Genomic DNA, 21,384 nt, shown 5'->3' with positions numbered 1-21,384 from the left:
TTAAAGGAATTACTAAACCCAATTGTTTTTCTTTCATGATTTAGATAGAGCATGCAATTTTAAACAACATTTTAATTTACTCCTATTATCAATGTTTCTACCTTCTCTTGCTATCTTTATTTGAAAAAGCAGCAACGTAAGGTTAGGAGCTGGGCCAATTTGGGTTCAGCACCTGGGTTGCACTTGCTGATTGGTTTGCTACTTTTAGCCACCAATCAGCAAGCGCTACCCAGGTTCTGAACAAAAGATAGGCCGGCTTTTATGCTTACATTTCTGCTTTTTAAAATAAAGATATCATTAGAACGAAGAAAAATTGATAATAGGAGTAAATTAGAAAGTTGCTTAAAATTGCATGCTCTATCTGAATCATGAAAGAAAAACATTTGGGTTTAGTATCCTTTTAAGGATCTAATTGACCAATTAGAGTTGTATATTGAGATATGATATCTGATGAAAGAGCTGCTTGTTCAAAAACATGTTGCATTTTTATTAAAGCTTTTTTATATACTCCTGCTTTTCTGTGTTTGTACCGAATTGCAAACAACTTCCTTCCTGTCTTGTTTGAGGTGTAGTGGGGTTTCACTTCCTCCACTCAGACTTCCTTCAAGTGTCTACCAGGAGAAATATGTGGCTGCTGGAGTAAGGGAAAGTTGTTACTGCTTACCTAAGGAGAACGTGCCAGGCAGCTCAGAGGTCCCGGAAGGTGTTTCAAGCAAATGTAAGTGAATCTTGTTTTAATACGTGATTGATAGTTCTGTTAAATTTCTACACCATGAGGCGCCTTCTAGTCTTTTGTATCTTCTAATATACTTAACTGTTACTGCAATCAAGTCTCTGCCACCTTATTCTAAGCAATTAGCGCATGCAACCTGGTACTCTACAACAAGTCCAGCATCCAGCAAGCTTGTTCTACCTGGCTCTCCACAGTTAACCCACACAGGGCTAGTTTATGAGTGTAGCATAATTTAGTTGCCCCGCTCGATTGTAAACTATGCTAGAAGGAGGATTTTTGTTGAAGTTGAAAGTAAAAGGTTTGTGCACGAGCTTTAACCCGACGTGCGCTAAAAAAATATTGCGTCTGTTTTAACTTCTCACATAGACTTCAATGGAGTGCAAAAACTGAAGAAGAAAAAAACCGAACACCCATACTCGCAAAATAACCTGATTGCGTTTATTCAATTGTGCTTAACCCGGCATTAATTAATATATATATATATATATATATATATATATATATATATATATATATATATATAATTATATTGGGAACATATGAATGTGAAATTTGGCTGTTAAAAATAATGTAGCAAACAAGATCATTTTTTTTTTTTTTAAAAAAACATTATCGCCTAGATTTAGAGTTCTGCGTCAGCCGTCAAAACCAGCGTTAAGGGGTCCTAACGCTGCTTTTTACCGCCCGCTGGTATTTAGAGTCAGTCAGGAAAGGGTCTAACGCTCACTTTCCAGCCGCGACTTTTCCATAATGCAGATCCCCTTACGCCAATTGCGTATCCTATCTTTTCAATGGGATCTTCCTAACGCCGGTATTTAGAGTCTTGGCTGAAGTGAGCATTAGAACTCTAACGACAAAACTCCAGCCGCAGAAAAAAGTCAGGAGTTAAGAGCTTTATGGGCTAACGCCGGTTCATAAAGCTCTTAACTACAGTTCTCTAAAGTACACTAACACCCATAAACTACCTATGTACCCCTAAACCGAGGTCCCCCCACATCCCCGCCACTCTAATACATTTTTTTTAACCCTAATCTGCCGACCGCACACCGCCGCCACATACATTATCCCTATGTACCCCTAATCTGCTGCCCCTAACATCGCCGACACCTACATAATATTTATTAACCCCTAATCTGACCCCCCAATGTCGTCGCTACCTTACCTACACTTATTAACCTCTAATCTGCCGACCGGACATCGCCGCTACTCTAATAAATGTATTAACCCCTAAAGCTAAGTCTAACCCTAAACCTAACACCCCCCTAAGTTAAATATAATTTAAATCTAACGAAATAAATTAAATCTTATTAAATAAATTATTCCTATTTAAAGCTAAATACTTACCTGTAAAATAAATCCTAATATAGCTACAATATAACGAATAATTATATTGTAGCTATTTTAGGATTTATATTTATTTTACAGGCAACTTTGTATTTATTTTAACTAGGTACAATAGCTATTAAATAGTTATTAACTATTTAATAGCTACCTAGTTAAAATAATCACAAAATTACCTGTAAAATAAATTCTAACCTAAGTTGCAATTAAACCTAACACTACACTATCAATAAATTAATTAACTAAACTACCTACAATTAAATACAATTAAATCAACTAAACTAAATTACAAAAAACAACAAACACTAAATTACAAAAATAAAAAAAAGATTACAAGAATTTTAAACTAATTACACCTACTCTAAGCCCCCTAAAAAAATAACAAAGCCCCCCAAAATAAAAAAATGCCCTACCCTATTCTAAAATAAAAAGTTAACAGCTCTATTACCTTACCAGCCCTTAAAGGGGCTTTGTGCGGGGCATGCCCCAAAGAAATCAGCCACCCACATACCCCTAATCTAACCCACCCAAACCCCCCTTAAAAAACCTAACACTAAGCCCCTGAAGATCTCCCTTCCTTGTATTCACCCAGTCAGGTATCACCGATTTGTCCAGAAGAGGGTCCGAAGTCTTCATCCTATCCGGCAAGAAGAGGTCCTCCAGAGGGTCCGAAGTCTTCATCCTATCCGGCAAGAAGAGGTCCTCCAATGGGTCCAAAGTCTTCATCCAGGCGGCATCTTCTATCTTCTTCCATCCGGAGCGGGTCCATCTTGAAGCAGCTGATGCGGAGCCATCCTTCCTCACCGACGGACTAATGATGAATGAAGGTTCCTTTAAATGACGTCATCCAAGATGGCGTCCCTCGAATTCCGATTGGCTGATAGGATTCTATCAGCCAATCGGAATTAAGGTAGGAAAAATCTGATTGGCTGATTGAATCAGCCAATCAGATTCAAGTTCAATAGGATTGGCTGATCCAATCAGATTGAGCTTGCATTCTATTGGCTGATCGGAACAGCCAATAGAATGCAAGCTCAATCGGATTGGCTGATCCAATCAGCCAATCCGATTGAACTTGAATCTGATTGGCTGATTCAATCAGCCAATCAGATTTTTCCTACCTTAATTCCGATTGGCTGATAGAATCCTATCAGCCAATCGGAATTCGAGGGACGCCATCTTGGATGACGTCATTTAAAGGAACCTTCATTGGTCGTTAGTCCATCGGTGAGGAAGGATGGCTCCACGTCGGCTGCTTCAAGATGGACCCGCTCCACTCCGGATGGAAGAAGATAGAAGATGCCGCCTGGATGAAGACTTTGGACCCTCTGGAGGACCTCTTCTTGCCGGATAGGATGAAGACTTCGGACCCTCTGGAGGACCTCTTCTTGCCGGATAGGATGAAGACTTCGGACCCTCTTCTGGACAGATCGGTGATACCGGCTGGGTGAATACAAGGTAGGGAGATCTTCAGGAGCTTAGTGTTAGGTTTTTTAAGGGGGGTTTGGGTGGGTTAGATTAGGGGTATGTGGTTGGTGGGTTGTAATGTTGGGGGGTATTGTATGGGTTTTTTTACAGGCAAAAGAGCTGATTTCTTTGGGGCATGCCCCGCAAAAAGCCCTTTTAAGGGCTGGTAAGGTAATAGAGCTGTTAACTTTTTATTTTAGGATAGGGTAGGGCATTTTTTATTTTGGGGGGCTTTTTTTATTTTTTTAGGTGGCTTAGAGTAGGTGTAATTAAAATTCTTGTAATCTTTTTTTATTTTTTGTAATTTAGTGTTTGTTTGTTTTTGTAATTTAGTTTAGTTGATTTAATTGTATTTAATTGTAGGTAGTTTAGTTAATTTATTTAATGATAGTGTAGTGTTAGGTTTAATTATAACTTAGGTTAGGATTTATTTTACAGGTAATTTTGTGATTATTTTAACTAGGTAGCTATTAAATAGGTAATAACTATTTAATAGCTATTGTACCTAGTTAAAATAAATACAAAGTTGCCTGTAAAATAAATATAAATCCTAAAATAGCTGCAATATAATTATTCGTTATATTGTAGCTATATTAGGATTTATTTTACAGGTAAGTATTTAGCTTTAAATAGGAATAATTTATTTAATAAGATTTAATTTATTTCATTAGATTTAAATTATTTTTAACTTAGGGGGGTATTAGTGTTAGGGTTAGACTTAGCTTTAGGGGTTAATACATTTATTAGAGTAGCGGCGAGGTCCGGTCGGCAGATTAGGGGTTAATACTTGAAGTTAGGTGTCAAAGATGTTAGAGAGGGCAGATTAGGGGTTAATAAAATTTATTATAGGGGTTGCGAGACGGGAGTGAGGCGGTTTAGGAGTTAATTAATTTATTATAGTGGCGGCCAGATCCGGTCGGCAGATTAGGGGTTAATAAGTGTAGGTAAGGTAGCGGCGACGTTGGGGGGACAGATTAGGGGTTAATAAATATAATATAGGGGTTGGCGCCGTTAGGGGCAGCAGATTAGGGGTTCATAGGGATAATGTAGGTTGCGGCGGTGTCCGGAGCGGAAGATTAGGGGTTAATAATAATATGCAGGGGTCAGCGATAGCGGGGTTGGCAGATTAGGGGTTAATAAGTGTAAGGTTAGGGGTGTTTAGACTCAGGGTTCATGTTAGGGTGTTAGGTGCAGACTTAGAGAGTGTTTCCCCATAGGAAACAATGGGGCTGCGTTAGGAGCTGAACGCTGCTTTTTTGCAGGTGTTAGTCTTTTTTTCAGCTCAAACTGCCCCATTGTTTCCTATGGGGGAATTGTACACAAGCCTGTTTTTCAAGCTGGCCGCTACCGTAAGCAATGCTGATATTGAGAGTTGAAGTGGCGGTAAATTATGCTCTACTCTCCCTTTTTGGAGACTAACGCAGTCCTTCAGACAACTCTAAAAACCAGCATTATTTAAAAGGTGCGGGGGGAAAAAAACACGCGTAGCTAACGCACCCCTTTGGCCGTAAAACTCTAAATCTAGGTGAATGAATTTGTTGACATGTTATTCTATAACAACATATGATAAATATCTTGTAATCACAATTATTATTATTATTTTCAGTTATTTGTAGTGCTCCAATAGATTCCGCAGCACTATTAACAAATGCGGAGTACAACAAAACAATTATAGGGATCAAATGGGTAGAGGGCCCTGCCAAGAGTTGCACTGTTGTAGTCAGCTCTTAAGAAGGTGATCAACAAACAGCTGGACTCTTAGGCTTACATGCTAAGGGGGTTCTGGGGATAGCGATAAAGGAGAGGAACTGGTATAAAGAAAGGTTAGCGTAGGTTGTATGCATCCCTGAACAGTAGAGTCTTTAGGGAGCACTTGAAGCGTTTAAAACTAGAAGAGAGTCTTGTGGAGCGAGGCAGAGAGTTCCACAAGATGGGAGCCAGTCTGGAGAAGTCCTGTAAACGGGAGTGTGATGAGGTGACAAGAGAGGAGGAGAGAAGGAGGTCATGAGCAGAGCGAAGGGGACGGGAGGGAGAGTATCTGGAGACAAGGTCTGAGATATAGGGGGGAGCAGTGCAGTTGAGGGCTTTGTATGTCAGAATTAGAATTTTGTGTTTGATTCTAGAGGCAAGAGGAAGCCAGTGAAGGGATTGGCAGAGAGGTGCAGCAGATGAAGAGCGACGTGTAAGGAAGATGTGTCTGGCAGAGGCATTCATTATGGATTGTAAAGAAGCTAGGCGGTATCTGGGGAGACCAGAGAGGACAGAGTTGCAGTAATCAAGGCGGGAGAGAATGAGAGAGTGGATTTATATCTTAGTTGTCTCTTGTGTAAGAAAATGTCTAATTTTAGAGATGTTTTTAATGCGGAAGTGGCAGGCTTTAGCCAATGACTGAATGTGAGGAGTGAAAGAAAGATCTGAGTCAAATGTGACCCCGAGACATCGGGCATGCGGGGTAGGGGTAATGATGGAGTTGTCGACAGTTATAGAGAGATTGGGGGTGGAGAGTTTAGAAGAAGGGGGGAAAATAAGGAGCTCAGTTTTGGAGAGATTTAGCTTGAGGTAGTGAGAGGACATCCAGTTGGAGATGTGAGAAAGACAGTTAGTGACACGGGTTAGCAAGGAAGGAGAAAGGTCTGGTGCAGAGAAGTAGATTTGGGTGTTGTCGGCATACAAATGATATTGTAAACCATGGTAACTATATTAGGGAACTTAGTAATGATGTGTAGATTGAGAAGAGGAGGGGACCGAGGACAGAGCCTTGCTGTACTCTGACAGAAAGTGGTGAAGGTTCAGAGGAGGCCCCAGAGAAGGCTACACTAAAGGTATGGTTTGACAGGTAGTAAGAGAGCCACGAGAGGGCTGTGTCACATATGCTGAAGGATTGGAGGGTTTGGAGCAAAAGAGGGTGGTCAACAGTGTCAAAGGCTGCTGACAGATCAAAGAGGATAAGAAGAGAGAAGTGGCATTTTGATTTTGCTGTAAGTAGGTCGTTGGTAACCTTAACAATTGCTGTCTCTGTGGAGTGATGGGGACAAAATCCAGATTGCAATGGGTCAAGGGGTAGTTTATTGTAAGGAAATGGGATAGGCGTGCATAAGCTAGTTTTTCAAGAAGCTTTGATGCAAGACGGAGTAGGGAAATAGGAAGGTAGTTGGATGGGGAGGTAGGATCAAGGGAAGGTTTTTTGAGGATAGGTGTGACCAGTGCATGTTTCAGCGATGAGGGAAATATACTGGTGCTGAGGGAGAGGTTGAAAGTGTGTGTGAGTATAGGGGTAAGGGTTGCAGAGAGGGAGGGTAGTAGCTGTGAGGGGATAGGGTCAAGGGGACAGGTAGTGAGGTTAGAGCGCAGTATAAGTGCTGAAACTTCTTCCTCAGTAAAAGGGGAGAATGAGCTAAGTTTAAAGTCATGTGGGTTGTGGTTGATTGAGAGCATTTGAGGGGGTGAGAGAATGGAATTATGTTGAGAGCTGATTTAATTTCTGATGGAGTCGATTTTGTTATTGAAGTGGTTGGCAAAGTCTTGAGCTGACAGAGAAGTTGTATTAGGAGGTGGGGGAGGGCGGAGAAGAGTATTGAAAGTGGGGAACAAATGTTTTGGGTTTGAAGAAAGATTAGAGCTAAGAGTAGAGAAGTAGTGTTGCTTATGGAAATTAAGGGCAGAGTACAAGGAGTTCAAGATAAATTTGTAATGTTGAAAATCAGCTGAACTCCTAGATTTTCACCAGTGCCGCTCAGCAGTACGGGAACATTTGCGTAGGTATAGTGTCAGAGGAGTATGCCAGGGCTGAGGATGAGTGTTTGATTTCCGAGCTATGGTAAGAGGGGCGAGATTGTCAAGGACGGATGTAAGGGTGGAATTATAGTGGCAGATAGATTGGCCAGGGCAGGAGAAGGAGGAGAAGGATGAGAGGAGAGGTTTGAAGGAATTAGAAAGCTGTTGTTGATCTAATGACATAATGCTTCTGTGAAGTTTGGTGTGAGGAGCAGAAGGAGGGAGAGTTGTAGGGAGAGATGATATGTTGCAAGTAAGGAAATGGTGGTCAGAAAGAGGAAAGGGGGAGTTTGTGAAGTTTGAGAGGGTGCATAAATAGCTAAAGATCAGGTCAAGGGAGTGACCATCTTTGTGAGTGGTAGAATCAGTCCAAACCCTTGAAGGCCGTCTCTTATCTTAGCGCATTTTGACCTTTTTCTTAGCTAAAGAGTGCTTGTTCATGTGTACAATATGGGTAACATTGTGCTCACTCCCATGGATTTATTTATTAGTCAGCACTGATTGGATAAAATGCAAACCTGTCAGAAAAAATTAGATAAGGGGCAGTTTGCAGAAGCTTAGATACAATGTAATCACAGAGGTAAAAAGTATATTAATATAACCATGTTCTTAATAAGATTAAGGAATATATGAAGAATTGGCAGAATCTACTGCTTTCCATCTCAGGACGAGTTGCGCTATTCAAGATGGTTTTATTGCCAAAAGTTTTGTACATTTTACTAAATGTCCCATATTTGCTGAAAATTAAGGACAAAAAAGCTTTAATACTGCACTTTGTTACTTTATCTGACAAAATAAGAAACCTAGAATTTCTCTTAAAAAAAATTCTTCCTAAGAAATACGGAGGCCTCACACTTCCAGATTTTACCTTATATATAACCTGGTTCTTAGGATGAATAGTGATTGATTGGATTCTGAATATTCTTTACTGATAATGACCTAGAAATAAATATGGTATACCGGTTACTTCCTGTCGCCCTTATTCATTGTAGTCTTAACTTAGTGCCCAAGTCTGTGAAACAAATTAAATCTGTTTATACCACAACTCAAGCAAGGAGAAAATTAGGTGTAATTCTAAAAATCAATCTCAACATACCCAAATATCAAACAATTTTGGGTAACCCAGAATTTCAGGAAGGTACACAATCACCTTTATTCCAAAGATGGCAAAACGTAGGCCTGACTTTTGTCTCCCAGTTTTTAGACCGGGAAGAAAAATGTGTCAAATACACCAAAACAGGAGTTTAATCTTGATAATAAAGATTTTTTCACTCATCTGCAAGTGAGGCACTATGTGTCCAACTTAGTTACTGGCTTTAGTTGGAACTGGTCTTGGGGGAAACTTGAAAACTGCCCCGTATTGGCCAGAAATTGAGCGTTATCTGTTTCAATATGGTATCAATTACTAGCTTCCCAAAAGCCTGATTTAAATTTAACTGAGCTCTCACTTAAATGGGAATCTTTGATTCCCTACAACAACATAGATTTAATTCTTATCAAACAATCTCTTGCTGTGATCTCACAAACAGCATTATCTGCGACTTGGAGAGAGTCCCATTTTAAATTATTGTATAGGACTTACTGTACACCACAAAAAGGGTTTAGATGGTATAACTTAACTTTAACAAATGTTCAAAATGTTCCTATCCTGCAGCTGATCTATTACATATGATCTGGGACTGTCCAAAGATCAGACAATTGTGGTTGAAGGTGGAATACTGGATTATTAATACTTTCACTTACCGATATCTCACTTAGGCAAATAATCTTTTTTTTCAGACGAAACTCAGATTGCAAAGCACAAAAAAATCATTAATATCATAATTCTAACAGTAAGAATTTTAATTTGTAAGAAATGGAAAGATAAAGCTATTCCCAATAACTTGGAAATAAAAAGTTATTTGAAGAAACAAAGTACAATTTAACAACATGACACGAATATGAATGTAGATTGTGACATATTTTTATTCTTCAAAAAATGGTCTACATTTATTAAAATATTTCCCTCTAGAGAAATTGATAATTTGATTTACCCATTCAGGAACTCAGAAATGGTGTTACTATGAATTTGGTGATCAGTAGACTTTTTTTATTCCCCTTGCCACCCCTTTTTTTTTTTTTTTCTATTGGCAGCGAGGCGGAGATAAGCTCCTTGATTATTCATTATATATAGTGATCATACAGTGTTTCGTATAAATGAGAATTTGTTTATATTAGATTTTAATAAATGTTGCCTGGATGAAAATGTTTTTTTTAATGTTTTTTTTGTTTTGTTTTTTTTTGGAAGTCTTGTTTCTTATTATTTCACAGCTACTGTGAATTGTAACAGTGGAACTGCGTCTCCATAATTTTGTAAGTTTTATTTTTTTTTCAATAAAGCTGGGCTGGGCTATAAAAAATAATATATATATATATATATATATATATATATATATATATATATATATATATATATATATATATATATATTTATATATAAAACCGTGTTGGTTATGCAAAACTGGGGAATGGGTAATAAAGGGATTATTTATCTTTTTAAACAATAAAAATGTTGGTGTAGACTGTCCCTTTATTTTTACTATACCTTATAAAGAGGCTTTATGTGTTTGTTACTATTTTACTACTGTGATACAATACATAATGCAGCCACTGTGTCCCGGGAGTAAGTAGGGTTAGTAATATGAAAGCAAAGAACAGGATGTATTTTATTAGAAAAATATATATATATTAGAAGATCTCTAGGGTCCCGGATAAAAATACATGACGAATTACATTTTGGGATTAAAATCCCCAACAAACCTTATAGAGGTGACCTTGCCTAATTGCAACATCAATCACTAGTAATTGTATTAACTCTAAAAGAAAACTGTCAAATAGTTTCTAAATACAAATTCTTTAGCGATCCTAGATAAAATCGTTATCCTAGCAAAAAAAAAAAAGTGAAAATGAAATCTATATTTAAAATAAAAAAATCCAGATTCTCATACTCACTTTTTTGTTTTGATTGAAACGATTTGTCCCTTATTAGAAATATAAAACATTACAATATACAAGTATAAACAAATAAAATGTGAAAAAGCTATCCTGTAGTGTAATACACCTCTGGGCATATTTAACAGACATGAAACACATCATTTTGCTTTCATGATTTAGATAGAACATATGTTTTTAAACAACTTTCTAATTTACTTATGTTATTAATTTTGATTCATTTTCTTGTCATCCTTTATTGAAAGATCAGCAATGCACTGCCAGTGGCTAGCTGAACATTTCGGGTAAGCCAATGATAAGAGGCATGCAGCCACCAATAAGAAGCTAGCTTCCATCTCCTGAGCAAAACTCATGGTATGGTTTTCAACCAAATATACTAAGAGAACAAGGTAAATCATATAATGGAATTAAATTAAAAAGGTGTTTAAAATTGTATATTCTATCTGAATAATATCATATGTTTGTTGGTTTTTTTAGCTCAGGGATGAACATCTGGCAGCCAATGGGTCACATGCAGACCTCTGCAATACTTGTTGTGGTCCCTAGGAATCAGCAGAACTAAGAATATGCCTCACAGTTTTTGTGGCCTCAAGAACAAGTGGAACTAAAATTGTGTGTTTTGGTGATTTCTAGTGGGTGGGTGAAGAACAGATAGAGGATACCCTACAACTGTGTTTTTTTTAAAGTAATATTGAATTTTTGTGATGTCATAGATTTATATGTGTTCTTTAAGATTTCTAAAACATTGATTCACAGTCCATGTGTAAGGAAGTTGTCCCTCACTGTATCAGCTGACCAGGCATTTTAGAAAACAACTCTGTTTTAAAAAAAATACCCCAAAATGGCAAAAAGCCACACTAGAGAATGCAAGAAATTGCTGGTGATTGCAAATGGCATTAAACTCCTTTTTTGAAGGAGGCTATTTTATGTGTGGGAACTCACACCCTCCCTATAAACAATTTCAATGGGGTAGGCTTTTGCAACCTATTTTGAATTTTTTTAATGGGATATGTTTTCTGTTCACATGCTAACACTTGCCTTCAGTATCATTATAGTCAGTTATCATCTATAATTAATCAAATCACCAGGATTTTATTGCACACTGACAAAACCTATTTTGCTGCCATGTATATGTGTAGATCCACCCCCAACAAAAAGCCTAAGAAAATCCTGTTTCTTAATGTTTTATGTATGCCATGTTCATAATTCAAGTGAATTATCGAATTCAAACAAAGACCCTTATTTAATGAATTGCAATGCTTGCATGTTTTGTAAACTGCCTTATCTAAAGTGCTCCATGTACTAAGTGGCAGGCGGACATCTTCTCAACTCTCGAAACTGTCCTCCCGCCTTCGCTACACACAGGCAGTGGATCTGTTGATCCGCTTGCCCATATGTATCATTACACACTCATCAGAGTGTGCAATGCCCGCCCCTTCGTTCACACGACCAATTGCGCGACTAAAGGGGCTGTCGATCACCGAGATATCTGTGATTTTCCATCGCCACTCAGAGGTGGCGTAGTGTGTAAGAAGCAGCGGTCTAATGACCACTGCTTCTTACATTGCCGGAAGCAGGCTCGCACATGCGAACCTGCCCCGCAAGGGCTCCGGAGCAGCTTTCGCTGCTTCGTACATGGAGCCCAAATAGTGTAGGATAATTATAATTTTTACTTTTAGATAGTAGCTACTAGCTAGCAAATCCAATCATATGCAAGAGAACTGAATATTTTAATATATACAGCTATTGACATTTGTACATTCAGATTCAGAAGACTGCAAAAAAAAGAAATCGCTTATTTTGCTGTATTCTTTGTATTTATTTGAAAATAGAAGGTGGTCCCTTTTAAATAATAAATGAACAACAAATGCATGAAAAATAAAAGTCTATCCATTTATGAGGTTACAGCTATTGTTAAAATGCTTTTCAACAGACAAGAAAGTCTTTTCTGAAGGAGGAAAAGGCTTTAAATCTAAATTGTAGTCATCATTTTAACTGTTTATTGATTTTTATCACATAATATATTTTCAATATTCTCTCATGGTAACAAATCAAAATTGAATTGTATTAATTTTTACTTTAAGTGGTTCTGAATATTTTTTAAATTTGATATAATATCATAAAGGGGGATCTTTTTAATATATTCACTTTCATATTAATGCTGACAGCATTTAATAGACCTTTTTAAAATTATTTTTAATTTTCAATATTGTAGAATCTATTATACTTTAACTCACAAAATAAATAAATAAAAAAATATTGCTTTATTATAACATAGTTTACTTGATGCTAATGTTGCTTATTCAAGCAAGGTTAGAACATTACGTGTTCCCTATTAAATCGTCTTTCATATAGAAGATGAGCATGTCTAGCTTATGTCAGAGAAAAATGTATCCCGGTAGCAAGATAAGTAATTTAACACTCTTACAAGGAAGGCCATCAGGGGAGTAGATAAAGCTAAATTGCAAATACACATTACAATCTCATAACCTCAAAACATTTATTTAGTTTGTGGGATATCAAGACTTGCGACCTTCGAGAATCAAGGTTGGTACAACATTTGAACAATACAAGATTATTTGTAGCTCTTCTCAACAACTATAAAACATGCTAACCAAGTAACATTTTTATCTTCAAACAAGCAATCATACTTCCCGCTGAAACTTTTCCAAGGACCGCTTGTCAAATTTCTATTTTAGAGATAAAACGAAAGAATAAAGTTGTGTGACACAACATCAGAAGCAGTTTATGATGGAAGTCGTGATGTTTAATCACTTGCAGAGTTCCTGTTTATATTGCTTTGGTTTGCTAGTTTCACAAGCAGAAAGATGGGAAAAAGAGATAGCTGATGAAATCGCTAGCAAACTGAACTGCTGCCAGCTAAGCCCTTCATATGACAAATCATTACCAAACACACTTTGTTTATTTATTTATCTATTGCCCATGATTTGTCATTCAATGTATATTTATAAAAGCTCATTGAGTTACATATATTTTTAAAATGTTAATACAAAAAAGTAAAAATGAACAAGTAATAGTTTAAAGGGACACTAAAGTCAAAATTAGACAGAGCATGCACTTTTAAACAACTTTACCATTTGCATCTATTATCAAAATGTACACAGTCTTCTTTTATGCACACTTTTTTAGTTACCACCTTCTACTAAGCATGTGCCAGAGTTCACATTATATAACTATATAGGCAATGTTTACGAGTTGATGAAAAATGTTTGCACGTGAGCAATATTGAGTTTTCTTGTTCGTTTGCACTCATGTTAAATGGCGCTTGTGTTCAGCTTAACTGAGTTAAGGCTCATCGGGTTAGCGCGTCCTTAAAGCCGTGGTTAACTGTTTTGTGAAACAAAAAATGTCTCAAAACACATCAAAAATACATTACAAAGTACACTTGCACTCATAATAACACTATTTAATAAAAATTGTTAAAAAATATTGCATTAAACAGATATAAAGGTTCAAAGATCTCAGTTTGAAAAAAAAGCAGGCAAAGGGCTTTAATATTGAGATACATACATATACATGTCTAAAAATGTATAGGTATGTATATAAAAAAATCTCTATATATGTGTACATATATATTTACATGTGTATATATGTATTTACAGATACAGTATATATACAGTTTATATATACATATAAACACATAAATACATATGTATACATTTATTATACTGTATATATACTGTATATAATTAGATAGATAGATAGATAGATAGATAGATAGATAGATGGACATATACAGTATATATATGTATATATATATATATATATATATACACTGTGTATATATATATATATATATATATATATATATATATATATATATATTATATGCATTGGAGCCCTTTGCAGTTAAGTAGATGAAAACATGTAAATCATTTGTAATATTCATATTTAATAAAGTGTTGTACTGCGTTTTTGCTGTGAATATTTCACATTCCATGCAGAATATGTTCTAAGTATTTGTAAATAGATATTTATATATATATATATATATATATATATATATATATATATATATCTGTATAGAAAATCAGAGATATATCAGAGCGCCAACTAGTGGAGGCGGGGTCCAAATGAAACCAAGTATAAGGTTTCACAAAATAGTTACAATTTATTCAGATAAAAACAGCTGGTTCATAAAAAATTTGGATACTTTATACAATGTCAAAAACAGCAGATTATATATTACATACAATAATAAAATTACAATATAAGAATACAATATAAAAACTCATGGATCCGTGTATTAACAGTAAATGATAAAAGCAATGGACAGATTATGTGGACTGGAGGTCAATAAGGTATAATATATTACACAATGTCTTTATATATTGGTCCAAATGATATAACAGCAAAAAAAAATGAATGGTATTAGATAATGGTGACTCACTAAAGCGTTGGATAATTACCTTCTACCTTTATTTAACCTGAGGTATAATGCACAATCTGTGAAGCTGAAAAATGCTACTATAGGAAAAAGCGAGTAATGATTCAATTAAATAAAAAAACCTTGATATTACAATACGGGACCGGTAATATTCTAAGGGGGGTGAATACAACCGGAAATATATCCTCACTGAAACAATGGTGGGATTGAACTCCTCTATGTGATAGTGATGCAAACGAGGTTACCTAAATTAATTGGGTGTGCAGAAATGAATCAATGGGAAGTAATGAGATGACTGATATGTGTAGTAGCTCCGAACTTGAGTAGTATTACCCAAATCTCTTAACAAATATAAACAATATGGTCTGAAGGGGTTAGGAACACACTAACGAGTGATTCACAAAAAAAAAGAAAGACTGTATGTCACCGTTTGGCCTGCTGTTTTTTTTGACCACACAAAGAATAATTTTTTCATTGATCACTCCGCATATATTTTTTCACATTCATCACAATTTTCGGCATTGATATATTTTTCACTTTTTCGTTATTGACATTTGTTTGGAGAAAAGAGATTAGCATCTCCTGCAGCGTGCGTTTGCACACATATCTTTTACGTTTTTTTATTTTTTGCACATTCACATTGCTGCTTATTTATTACTTATATTTTTTTTTTGTGAATCACTCGTTAGTGTGTTCCTAACCCCTTCAGACCATATTGTTTATATTTGTTAAGAGATTTGGGTAATTCTACTCAAGTTCTGAGCTACTACACATATCAGTCATCTCATTACTTCCCATTGATTCATTTCTGCACACCCAATTCATTTAGGTAACCTCGTTTGCATTACTATCACATAGAGGAGTTCAATCCCACCATTGTTTCAGTGCGGATATATTTCCGGTTGTATTCACCTCCCTTAGAATATTACCGGTCCCGTATTGTAATATCGATGTTTTGTTATTTGATTCAATCATTACTCGCTTTTTCCTATAGTAGCATTTTTCAGCTCCACAGATTGTGCAATATGCACATTTTGTTTTAGATTTTCGTCCTCATTATACCTCAGGTTAAATAAAGGTAGAAGGTAATTATCCAACGCTTTAGTGAGTCACCATTATCTAATACAATTCAATTTTTTTGCTGTTATATCGTTTGGACCAATATATAAAGGTAATTATCCAACGCTTTAGTGAGTCACCATTATCTAATACAATTCAATTTTTTTTGCTGTTATATCGTTTGGACCAATATATAAAGACATTGTGTAATATATTATACCTTATTGACCTCCAGTCCACATAATCTGTCCATTGTTTTTATCATTTACTGTTAATACATGGATCCATGAGTTTTTATATTGTATTTTTATATTGTAATTTTATTATTGTATGTAATATATAATCTGCTGTTTTTGACATTGTATAAAGTATCCAAATTTTTTATGAACCAGCTGTTTTTATCTGAATAAATTGTAACTATTTTGTGGAACCTTATACTTGGTTTCATTTGAACTCCGCCTCTACTAGTTGGCGCTCTGATATATCTCTGATTTTCCATTTCAATCTGACCACTAGGGGTCTTTTTATCCGAGCTAAGGGTCTTTTAAACAGTAGGCGCCTAGTGTACCTCTTTATATATCTGTATAGATCTATACCTATATATAATCATATATATATATATATATATATATATATATATATATATATAGTATATATTAAATATAATCATCATCTATATGTATAGGTATAGATATGTATTGTACAAAAATACCATATATATATATATATATATATATATTTATGAATAAATAGAACATATTCTGCTATGTGCAGAACATTAGAATGTGAAATATTTATATTTTCATGTCGGGTTAGCGCTCATGAGAATATTCGATCAGGTTTGTGCACGAGTAGGGTGTTAGTTTTTTTCCACTTTTTATCTCCATTGGCTTTTCATGGGGGGGAATAGGTTATCACAGGCGAGATATTTTAAGTTCAGCTTTTTGCGCGTCAGGTTAGCACAAGAGCTTGTAATACCAGCACAATCCAACTTGCGCAAAAAGTTTACTTCTAGTGCAATAAGTGCTCTAGCAAAAGTGCTAAATAGCTCTCCACTCGCAATCTGACCCTATGTGTTTTAAAATTGGCTTATGACTGTCACATAACACAGGGGAAAGGGAAAATAGAATTAACTTTGAATTTTTTTCACTTTTAGGGGCCTATTTATCAAAGTGTCAACTGAAAATAAGCTGGAATTCCGCATCATTATTGTCACGAGATTGATCTGCCATAGTTATCAAAGCGTCAAGATCGGCAAATGTTGAAATTTGTGATGTAAAATACGATCCGGCGATCTCAATCCAACACAGACTGATGCAAGTTTAAAACAGTGGTGTTCGAGCAGAATCATGTTCATCCGCCCTCCTAATCGACACTATTTGAAGCTCTCACAAAGTTATCAAAAAACATAATTTATGTAAGAACTTACCTGATAAATTCATTTCTTTCATATTAGCAAGAGTCCATGAGCTAGTGACGTATGGGACATGCATTCCTACCAGGAGGGGCAAAGTTTCCCAAACCTCAAAATGCCTATAAATACACCCCTCACCACACCCACAAATCAGTTTAACGAATAGCCAAGAAGTGGGGTGATAAGAAAAAAGTGCGAAAGCATAAAAAACAAGGAATTGGAATAATTGTGCTTTATACAAAAAAATCATAACCACCACAAAAAATGGTGGGCCTCATGGACTCTTGCTAATATGAAAGAAATGAATTTATCAGGTAAGTTCTTACATAAATTATGTTTTCTTTCATGTAATTAGCAAGAGTCCATGAGCTAGTGACGTATGGGATAATGACTACCCAAGATGTGGATCTTCCAGGCAAGAGTCACTAGAGAGGGAGGGATAAAATAAAGACAGCCAATTCCGCTGAAAAATAATCTACACCCAAAATAAAGTTTAAATCTTATAATGAAGAAAACTGAAATTATAAGCAGAAGAATCAAACTGAAACAGCTGCCTGAAGTATTTTTTTACCAAAAAACTGCTTCAGAAGAAGAATACACATCAAAATGGTAGCATTTAGTAAAAGTATGCAAAGAAGACCAAGTTGCTGCTTTGCAAATCTGATCAATCGAAGCTTCATTCCTAAACGCCCAGGAAGTAGAAACTGACCTAGTAGAATGAGCAGAAATCCTTTGAGGCGGAGATTTACCCGACTCGACATAAGCATGATGAATTAAAGATTTCAACCAAGATGCCAAAGAAATGGCAGAGGCCTTCTGACCTTTCCTAGAACCGGAAAAGATAACAAATAGACTAGAAGTCTTTCGGAAATTCTTAGTAGCTTCAACATAATATTTCAAAGCTCTAACTACATCCAAAGAATGCAATGATCTCTCCTTAGAATTCTTAGGATTAGGACATAATGAAGGAACCACAATTTCTCTACTAATGTTGTTAGAATTCACAACCTTAGGTAAAAATTTAAAAGAAGTTCGCAACACCGCCTTATCCTGATGGAAAATCAGAAAAGGAGATTCACAAGAAAGAGCAGATAATTCAGAAACTCTTCTAGCAGAAGAGATGGCCAAAAGAAAACAAAACTTTCCAAGAAAGTAATTTAATGTCCAGTGAATGCATAGGTTCAAACGGAAGAGCTTGAAGAGCCCCCAGAACCAAATTCAAACTCCAAGGAGGAGAAATTGACTTAATAACAGGTTTTATACGAACCAAAGCTTGTACAAAATAATGAATATCAGGAAGAATAGCAATCCTTCTGTGAAAAAGAACAGAAAGAGCAGAGATTTGTCCTTTCAAGGAACTTGCAGACAAACCTTTATCCAAACCATCCTGAAGAAACTGAAAAATTCTCGGAATTCAAAAAGAATGCCAGGAAAAATGATGAGAAAGACTCCAAGAAATGTAAGTCTTCCAGACTCGATAATATATCTTCCTAGATACAGATCTACGAGCCTGTAACATAGTATTAATCACAGAGTCAGAGAAACCTCTTTGACTAAGAATCAAGCGTTCAATCTCCATACCTTTAAATTTAAGGATTTGAGATCCTGATGGTAAAAAAGGACCTTGTGACAGAAGGTCTGGTCTTAACGGAAGAGTCCACGGTTGGCAAGAAGCCATGCGGACAAGATCCGTATACCAAAACCTGTGAGACCATGCTGGAGCCACCAGCAGAAAAAACGAGCATTCCTTCAGAATCTTGGAGATTACTCTTGGAAGAACTAGAGGCGGAAAGATATAGGCAGGATGATACTTCCAAGGAAGTGACAATGCATCCACTGCTTCCGCCTGAGGATCCCTGGATCTGGACAGATACCTGGGAAGTTTCTTGTTTAGATGAGAAGCCATCAGATCTATTTCTGGAAGTCCCCACATTTGAACAATCTGAAGAAACACCTCTGGGTGAAGAGACCACTCGCCCGGATGTAACGTTTGGCGACTGAGATAATCCGCTTTCCAATTGTCAATACCTGGGATATGAACCGCAGAGATTAGACAGGAGCTGGATTCCGCCCATACCAGTATTCGAGATACTTCTTTCATAGCCAGAGGACTGTGAGTCCCTCCTTGATGATTGATATATGCCACAGTTGTGACATTGTTTGTCTGAAAACAAATGAACGATTCTCTCTTTAGAAGAAGCCATGACTGAAGAGCTTCTGAAAATTGCACGGAGTTCCAAAATATTGATTGGTAATCTCACCTCCTGAGATTTCCCAAACCCCTTGTGCTGTCAGAAACCCCCATACAGCTCCCCAACCTGTCAGACTTGCATCTGTTGAGATCACAGTCCAGGTTGGAAGAAAAAAAGAAGCCCCCTGAACTAAACGATGGTGGTCTGTACCACGTCAGAGGGTGTCGAACAATCAGTTTTAAAGATATTAAATGAGATATCTTTGTATAATCCTGGCACCACTGATTCAGCATACAGATCTGAAGAGGTCACATGTGAAAATGAGCAAAGGGGAACACGTCCAATGCAGCAGTCATAAGAACCTAGAATTTCCATGCATAAGGCTACCGAAGGGAATGATTGAGACTGAAGGTTTTGATAAGCTGAAACCAATTTCAGACGTCTCCTGTCCAACAGAGACAGAGTCATGGACACTGAATCTATCCGGAAATCTAAAAAAGGTTACTCTTGTCTGAGGAATCAACAAACTTTTTGGTTAATTGATCCTCCAACCATGTTCTTGAAGAAACAACACTCATAAAAAGCTGGAAAGGATCTTTCCATTGAAAATGAGCAAAGGGAATTGAATCCAATGCTGTTAAAACTTCTATGCATATATAGCAACTGAAGGAAATAGAGACTAAAGGTACCGACAGACGGAACCCAATACAAATTGTCCCTTGTCTGATAGAGACAAAGATAGTGACATAAACCATCTGGAAACCTAAAAAAAGGTGACCCTTGCGTGAGGAATCAAGAGCTTTTGAAAAAAGATCCTCTAACTATGTCCTGAAGAGCAAGTGAAACATATGAGAATCCGCATCCTCAGGAAATAATCTGAATGAAAACAGAAAAATGAAGAATACGCATTTATTGTATGTAAAGAAAACAAATAATGCTATCAATGACCACAAAAAGGCAAAATAGTTTGAATAAAACTCCAAAACCCAGGTCCTAGAAAAGGAACTGGAATAAAAACCCCAGAAGATTTCAGGTCTGAGCAGCGCTTGAACCCCATGGGTACCCAGCCATGCCACAACAGTATCCAAAATATATAGGACAGAAACACACTGAAAGAAAGTGTTAGCCTTACTGGAATAAAATCAAAGAAATTTGGACAAAATAGAACCAAATAAATTTCAAAGAAGTCTTAACCTGCCCCTTACCAGCCAAGCTGGAATACGGCACGTGCATCGCAACATTAGGGAGCTAATTTCGAACCCCAATTAAAAACATGTTACTTGGGAAAGAACTCAGGATTCGTTCCTTAATAAGAACAACCAAACTAGTATAAGCTTAAAGTTTTAGTCTTAGAACTCAATCTTGAAGCCCATAGTAACAGTTAAGAATTGAATCCAATTACAATTGATTATCTTAGAACAAAAGAAATATGGATTTTCTTTCTTTTTTTAAAAAATCACAGAATTCTTCTAGCTAAAATAGCTAAAGACATAGATTAACCCTCATTTGCGAATATATTCAATAAAATGAAGACACAAATGAAATCATTAGCATGATAGTCCAGTTTAAAGGACCAGTCAAAACAGAGGACTTGCAAAATGCAAAACAACAAGACAAATGCAACAGCACCTAGTCTAGTAAATGTTGTCCCTTAACAATGCTAAAATAAATCATGATCTGATACTTGATCTTAAAGTAAACAGAAAAAATGAAGCAATTGCAACATCCAAATAAATCACAGGACCAAGAAAAGTACCTGAAACTAAATAATTTTCCAAAAATAAGATACAGCTATATAAAGGAAAATAAATACTATTTTGCTATAAAAACAATAGCATAATTAGTAGGAGTAGATATAGCTCCAATAAATTGGAGAACCCTCCAAATTGAATTTAACTGCTGACAAAGAATATAGTTTAAAAATAAAAGAAAATTATCAGCCTATTCCATTCCCTAGTATGGGGAATTGGAAAGAAAACCTCTGAAATCACAGAAGAAATAAAAA

Source organism: Bombina bombina, chromosome 2, assembly GCF_027579735.1.
Source record: "Bombina bombina isolate aBomBom1 chromosome 2, aBomBom1.pri, whole genome shotgun sequence".
Taxonomy (NCBI): Eukaryota; Metazoa; Chordata; class Amphibia; order Anura; family Bombinatoridae; genus Bombina; species Bombina bombina.
Note: the sequence above shows the minus strand (reverse complement) of the source record.